The sequence below is a fragment of the Bufo gargarizans genome, chromosome 1, assembly GCF_014858855.1.
Source record: "Bufo gargarizans isolate SCDJY-AF-19 chromosome 1, ASM1485885v1, whole genome shotgun sequence".
In the NCBI taxonomy this organism is placed as follows: domain Eukaryota; kingdom Metazoa; phylum Chordata; class Amphibia; order Anura; family Bufonidae; genus Bufo; species Bufo gargarizans.
In genome coordinates, this window is record NC_058080.1 from 635,525,667 (window position 1) to 635,533,492 (window position 7,826).

At 42.8% G+C, this 7,826-nt stretch overlaps 1 protein-coding gene across 1 annotated transcript in view; it reads right to left on the bottom strand.

Moving 5' to 3' along the window:
- CAST (calpastatin) overlaps nucleotides 1-5,361 on the bottom strand; it is a 189,116-nt gene extending 183,755 nt beyond the window's left edge. Inside the window, exon 1 of the mRNA XM_044275982.1 lies at nucleotides 5,296-5,361. The gene's annotated coding sequence lies outside the window, so the exon portion shown is untranslated. The remainder of the gene's footprint in view (nucleotides 1-5,295) is intronic.
- Nucleotides 5,362-7,826: the final 2,465 nt, after the last annotated feature.

Here is a 7,826-nt window from a genome sequence, read left to right on the forward strand (position 1 = left end):
AGCATGCTGCGATTTTCACGCAACGCAGTGAAGTGATGCGTGAAAATCACCGCGCATGTGAACAGCCCCATAGAAATGAATGGGTCAGTATTCAGTGCGGGTGCAATGCGTTCAACTCACGCATCGCATCCGCGCGGAATACTCGCCCGTGTGAAAGAGGCATAACAGCTTAGATGCAGTGGTCTATTGACTGCAGCATCTAAGGGGTTTAACAGCTCAGATCAGTGATTTTGCCAATCTGGGCCGTTAAAGCAGGAACCCGGCTCACATATGAGAGCTGAGCCCCCTCTCTCCGCTGCATGACGGCCTACAATAAAAACTCGTATTGGCAGTTATTATGGGGTTAAGAGCACAAGCTCTTGTTAATGTATATGTTTGTGGTATACATTATTTTTACATTGTTTTTATGCAGAAACCTCTCCTTGAATGTGAGTTTTAGGTGCAAATATTTATTTTGATGCATTAAAAAAATTATTTCTGTTTGTCACAAATTTAAATTAAGGTGGACATATGAAGATACGTGCATGTAACTTTAGATGTCAGGTGTATGTATGAACTCTGCACAAGTTGAAGTTTTATTTGTGTGGTGCATATACCGTACCTTTCAGCTCAAATAACACTTTTATCCACTAATGTCAACTTTTAGCCAATTTTTATTAAAAAAATTATACTTTGATGCAAAGTTCCATGAATGTGTATAAAGTGCTGAATGGCATTTTGACAATGTGCTGGGTGTCTACTTTAAAAAAAATATATGGGGGGTTAGTATGTTTTTTTTTATTCAATAATTGTAGTTTTATTTGTACATGTTGAAACTGTAAAAATTGTCCTGACAACCAGAGGTGCAAAATGTTGAAACACCCCTGGCAGCGAAACAGTTATAGGGTCACTTGAGTGTTCGTAGAGCTTTTGATATGTCCGAGGCTCATCAATGTTTTGATCACTGGGGGTCTGGGGATCGTTACAAGGAGGAGAGAAATCACTCATTTTGCGCTCACTCGCTGCAGGAGAGGAAGCAAGACGGACTCGATAGAAAGTCTATGGGCCCTCCTTGATTCCATCCTTGAGGAGAGAACGTGCTTTGTGAGTGGTTTTCTCTCCTCGTTTCTCCTCTTCTGATCAAAACGTTTGATATGTCTCTAAGTTATTCACCCACAACAGTCGGCCTGTACATAATAAAACTCCTATGAAATGTTACAGTTTTACAGTTATCAGTCTGTTGTAGAAGGCAGAACACTATCAATCTGTGCAATGTGGCTGAACAGGTTTGATGAGTTGAGCTGCATCGCTCTGCCCATTACCTTGGTAGTTGTTTAGCCACATTCAGAATTGCTTTCTGACACTCAATACCTGAATTTTCTCCTTAGAACGTATTCACATTGCTGAGAAGTGTGCTGGAGGTCCCCTGTCCCCTGACCTGTCACACAAGATTTTGTGGCCCTCGGTTCTTATAATAAAGTATGGCCGTCTCACTACTGACAGGGTGTCTTCTTCCCATTGGACATAGGAGAGAAAGAATAGGGTGGCACTGGTTTGAGCCATGCTATCGTCATTGCTTAGTTGTTATCACACTGCTGGCAGTTTGTTACAGTGTATACGTTTCTGCAGTTCTAGACTAGACAGCAGCAGAGATTTCTCTCCTCTTATGTATTCCTGACTGATAGCTCTAATATACTGTGATATATTGCAGCATGAATGTGAACAAAAAGTGTTACTATTAAATGACAGCAAGCAGAGATATTGAAAACCATGAAGAATTGTTACAAAAAAAATATATAATGTTTCATTTGTTCTGATAAGTAAAGGTCTAGAACAGGGATGTTCAACCTGTGGCCCTCCAGCTATTGTAAAACTACAACTCCCAGCATGCCCTAATAGCTGTAGGCTGTCTAGGCATACTGGGAGTTGTAGTTTTGCAAAGGCTGGAGGGCTGCAGGTTGGGCATCCCTGGTCTAGAAAATTGAAAATTACTGAAACAAAGGTGCCACCGATCAGCTAATGTCCATTGGGTGAAAGCATAGTTGTTGTGGTCACCTAAATCACTGGTAGGGCTCAAGCACAAGACCGTATGTATTTTGCGGTCTGCAAAAAATACGGGTGACGTCCGTGTGCATTCCGTATTTTGCGGAACGGAACAGCTGGCCCCTAATAGAACAGCACTATTCTTGTCTGTTATGCAGACAATAATATATGTTCTATTTTCTTGCAGAACGGACATACAGAAACGGAATGCACACGGAGTAACTTCGTTTTTTTTTTCTGCAAACCCATTAAAATGAATGGTCCAACAGACGCAAAAAAAAAACGTAACTGTCACGGAAAGTAAATACGTCTGTGTGCATGAGCTCTAACTGGGAAGCAGACGGTCCTGTGTAAACTGAATGTGTTTGGGGACAAGCGATCACTGTAGTGATTGTCCATTCCCATACAGAGGAGATTGGTGCCCGTAAAAGCAGCTCTCACCACCTCTGATAAGCACGCAATAATTGCCTGCTTTGCCAACCCGTGTCTGTACGCCAGAAAATCAAATTGTAAATTTGCACTATAATTATTGACAGTTTTAGGTGCAAAGTGTAGTGTAGTATATTTGCTGGACCGTGGGAGGCCAAGCCCCACCAGCCTAAAAAAAGTGTAAGTGTCGCGAAAAATGTGCCACTTTTCTGGAACATGGTAAATTCCCTCCTAAGGCCGAAAGCACATGACCGTCGAACACGGACGTGAGTGGTCCGTGGTATCCCGGCCTGGCATCCTGCTGAGTGTAGGAGCGCACAGCGCCATTGGTTGCTATGACGCTGTGCGCTTCGTGCCGCCGCTGCAGTACAGTAATACACTCGTATAGCTCTTATGAGTGTATTACTGTACTGCAGCAGCAGTACGAAGCGCACAGCGTCATAGCAACCAATGGCGCTGTACGCTCCTGCACTCAGCAGGATGCCAGGCCGGGATACCACGGACCGCTTACGTCCGTGTTCCACGGTCGTGTGCATTTGGCCTAAGTGTGTAAAACTGCAGAACCCTTCATTGTACAATCACATATCCCTAGAAATTAGTCTTTATTGTAGGAAAGTGTTACACTCATTAAAGGGGTTGTGCCAAGTTTTTAAGATATCCCCGCCGATCCTAAGAACAGGGGTTCCGTCCCCTAATCTGATGCAGTAGCAGGTCGAGCATGCACCCAACCGCTCCTTCATTCTCCATGGGAGCACCCGAAATAGCACTGTACTCCGTTATCTTTGGCAATCCCATTGAGACTAGAGTGGCAAGGTGCATGCTCAACCATCAGATTGGGGGAACAGGAGCCAGTTCTCGGGATCAGCAGGGATCCCAGCAGTGGGACTCCCACCAATCAGTTAGTTATCCCCTATTAAGGCCTGGTTCACACCTGAGCGTTTTACAGCGTGTTCCTACGCACTGTAAAACGCTCAACGGCGAAAACCCATGTTTCCCTATGGGCATGGTTCTCACCTGCGCGTTTTACAGCGCGTACGAACACGCTGTAAAACGCCCTACGCCCAAAGAAGTACAGGAGCTTCTTTGGGGCGTATTGTTGCGCGTTCGCGCCCATAGACTTCAACAGAAGTCTCTTTCATTGGACACCTCATTCTAGACATGGCTGTTTTTCATTGGACGCCTCTGTGGTCAATCGCAAGAACACGCCTACGATGCGCGTTTCCAAAAACGCGCTGTAATACGCCCCGAAAACGTCTGACAAAAACACACGTAAAATGCGCTTATCAAATACGCTCAAGTGTGAACCAGGCCTAAAACTTGAAACAAGATCTTTAAATAAATGGGCTGCATTTTATGGATCTGTATTAATTCCATAAAAAAACACTAATTATTGTATTCATATTTCCATTTTTATACCTGCATCTTTTAATTTGTATGTTGGGCCTTAAATATGCAGCTTGTACTAATAAATCTGGATGGGTATTATTTTCGACCAATAGAAGTCAATGGGTTGAATTCAAATTCACATCTTTTGTGTTTGCATAGTCCACATGTGCATATTTGTTCCATTTTTTATCATGCGTATTTTTTCAACATCACAAAAACAGCAAAAAACATTTAATCGATTGAAGAGAATCTGCCAGCAGTTTTGACCATTCTAAACTGCTGGCAGCACCAGGTAGTGGCCAGTGGGATAAACATTCATTTTGTCAGGAGTAGAGCGAATGTGAAGGTGGAACTTCACTGTGACGTGCTGTCCGCATTGAGCTGCTTTACAACCCTCACAACCAGGACACCACTCCAGCTGGAGGGGCCGTGACACGGCTCAACGCAGAGAGCACGTCATAGTGAAGCTCCGCCTCCTGGCCACTGACAGACTCTCTTTTAAAAAACAAAACAGAACAAATCTAAAAAAAACGACGACTCAGAACACGGTATAGAACAAAAATATATACAATATGGAAACAAAAATGGGAATTTTAAGGCAAGTTTCACATATGCGGTAAGAGATCTGGCAGGCTGGAGCTCTCTGGATCTGGTATTGGTGGAGATCCGGCCACAACCTGGCAAATATAGCAGGATTCAGCCACAAAAAAAGCTGCACTTTATCACAGTAACGCTCCTCCCTTGTCACTTTATAACAATAAAGAATAAAGTGAACATAAACAGTAACTGGTGATACATAACCAATGATGCACCGATTATGAAACATACCATCTCAAAAACACCAGAAATATACCGCTTTCTGGTTTTCCAATTGCATTGAAAAAAAAGTATGGACTGATCTATGCCAAGGGCAGCAAGTACTGTATGAATGAGGAATATATGCTGACCCCCAGTAACGAGAAGAAAAGAGCCATTCCTGGTCCACGGTCACCGTTCCTACACAATATTCTGTGGTATACGGTATAGTGGATATATTGCGGCACGTGATATTGCGGTTTATACTGTATCTTACATTGTCACACATCGGGACCTATTTACTGATTTCATTGTTGTTGGATACGGTGTAACTACTAAGCTGCGTCAGGTATCTCTGTCCTAAGTCCTGTCACAGCTCCCTGTGACTTAGAAGCTATGCCCCCTCTTTCTGGTAGTGTCCCAGCCTGAATGTCGTACCCCATTGTGCATGCTGCCTACTCCCAGATAAACATTCAGCTATTCAATAAGACATTTCGCACAGTGAAAGTTGGAAGACAAGTGTTTAGGTGTCAGGGTCTCGTACGAGCACGTACAAAGGGTCATATGGGCGCAGCATAAAGCAAACACCTTCAACGTTATGTAACCACGAGAAGGAACATATGAAAAAACATAAAATACATCTAAAAAGGGAAATATCCTTACCTTCTATTGACAGTTAAGCTGGGAAGTTCTTTCGTGGCTTGACTGCTAATCAGTATGTCTTGTCATAGGCATCTTGTCTAAGCAAAGGAATGAGTGAGAGAGGAGTGGCCGGCCTTAGGCAAATATTTCGGAGCCGTCCAAAGCCAGGCATGTTGCAGAACATAACTGTAGAGTGACTTAATGTATGTGATACTTTTAAAGGGAAACTTCTACCAGGTGAACTAGTGGAAGCAATTGTCCAAACGTTGGCATGCCAGTCCTAGCCACACTAACTCATGTGACCTTCTCAAAAGAGGTGGCTCATGTGGCAAGCTGGTTTCCAGCCCCTTTACTGGCGCCTTCGGAGGCAGCGTAGTGTTTGAAATGGCATGCAGAATTTATATGGCATTGCTGTTTTTATGAGACATGTAGTAGGTGCAAGTGTTCTTAGGCTAGGGCGACATGTGTCGTGCGACTTCTTGTCGCAGAAAAGTTGTGCAATATTTTTATAATGCGACACAACGGTCACCAAAAAGGGCATCCAATGCAAAACAATTAGATATATACATAAAAACATTATAAAAATGTTGCTTTTGTTCAAACGAATTGAGCTAGTAGCACCACAGCGCTTCACATTGCCATAATCTAGTATAGCAATCCAAGCCACCCTGTGGGGTAAAGATACTAGAGCTTTAAAGCCGCTTCGCTAAAAAATTTGTTATAATACTGTAATGAGATTCGTCTCTGTACAGTATTAGAATGTATGGGCTCTGATGAGCCGAAGTAAGTTATTCACAAAGTCGCAGGAGACTTCGTTGAATAACCTCGGTAATTGATTATTACAGTGAAAAACCACTTCAAAATTTGGAACCAAGCACGGCTTCGGTTCCGAGTGGTACCTTGGAACAGAAGCAGAGTTCGGTTCCAAGGTTTTTCACTGTAATAATCAATTACCGAAGTTATTCAACGAAGTCTCCCGTGACTTCGTGTATAACTTACTTCGGCTAATCAGAGCCCATACATTCTAATACTGTACGGAGGCAAATATCCGTACAGTATTATAACACATTTTTTAGCGAAACTACTTCAGATGTAGCATCTGAAGTTGCTTCGTTCATCTGTAAAAGATACGCTGCAAACCAGCAAATCTGGCAGCCTTCAAATCAGAATTATGGACTTCCCTTGTACGTTGAATAAATCTTAGGGGCTCCCTTACCAGTTTCAATAGATAAATGTTCACGAATCCTCTTAAATAATGGATGGATCGTCTTTCCTACATAAAACCTGCTACAGGTACAAAAAAAAAAATCACATAGACAACAGCAGCGTTTTGCTGTCCGCTTGACGAAACTGAGCCAAATGGATCCGTTTTCTCTGACACAATCTGGCACAATAGAAAACTGATCCGTCTCCCATTGACTTTCAATGGAGTTCATGAAGGATCCATCTTGGCTATGTTACAGATAATACAAATGGATCCGTTCATGATGGATGCATGCGGTTGTATTATTGTAACAGATCCGTTTTTACAGATCCATGACGGATCCGCCCAAAACGTGAGTGTAAAAATACTCTTACATTTACTGCAGGGTGTCTAGAAGTTTTGTGGCCAGAGCTATATTTTTAGCCAATTTATCACTGCAAATTTTTGCTAAAAAATTGCAACTGTACTCCAGTCCCCTGATGGTGTGCAAACTGCAATAAATATGATTAGGCGACAGTATAAAAAAATAATTACATTTTGTAAATTTATTGCAAAGAAACTGGCTTCAAGCAGACAATCTGAAAAAGTTGCAAATTGATACATTGCTTTCTTAGGCTGTGTAGATCTGCATGAAATTTATCATAGTGGCTCAGGCTGGATGATAAATTTGGTGCAGGGATAGACAAACTTGCGGAGGCACGGACAGAAAACCCATGGAAGCACTGTTAACAATAGCATGCAAAATTTAGGGCATCCCTGGTCAAAATTACTGTTACTGTGAACAGTTAAGGATACTTTCACACTAGCGTTATTCTTTTCCGGTATTGAGTTCCGTCACAGGGGCTCAATACCGGAAAAATCTGATCAGTTTTCTCTTAATTCATGCGAATGCGCAGACCATTAAATATGTGTAAAATATAAATACCGGATCCGTTTTTCCGGATGACACTGGAGAGAAGGATCCGGTATTTCAATACATTTGTCAGACGGATCCGTCGGACAAATACCATCCGTTTGCGTCCGGATTGTCTGCCAGAATCCTCTGCCGCATGCAATTTGTGTTAATTTAATCTTTAGAAAAAGATACTTTTTTCTTTTGGAAAACGGCTTGCAAGTGCCCAGATAGTCGGGCTTTCCTATTCAAAGTGTCCAAAATAGCCTGCCTTCCCTAATGCTTCCTCCTCAGGGGTGCACCTAGCCTTTCTGCTGCCTGAGGCGAAAACTGCAACGGCACCCCCTTTCCCAATGCAAATTTCTTAACCTAACCCCTTCCCTTAAGCCTATGGCCCTTCAGCTAACCCCTTTCTTGCCCCTAACTGGTGCTGCCTGAGGCGATCACCTCACCTGG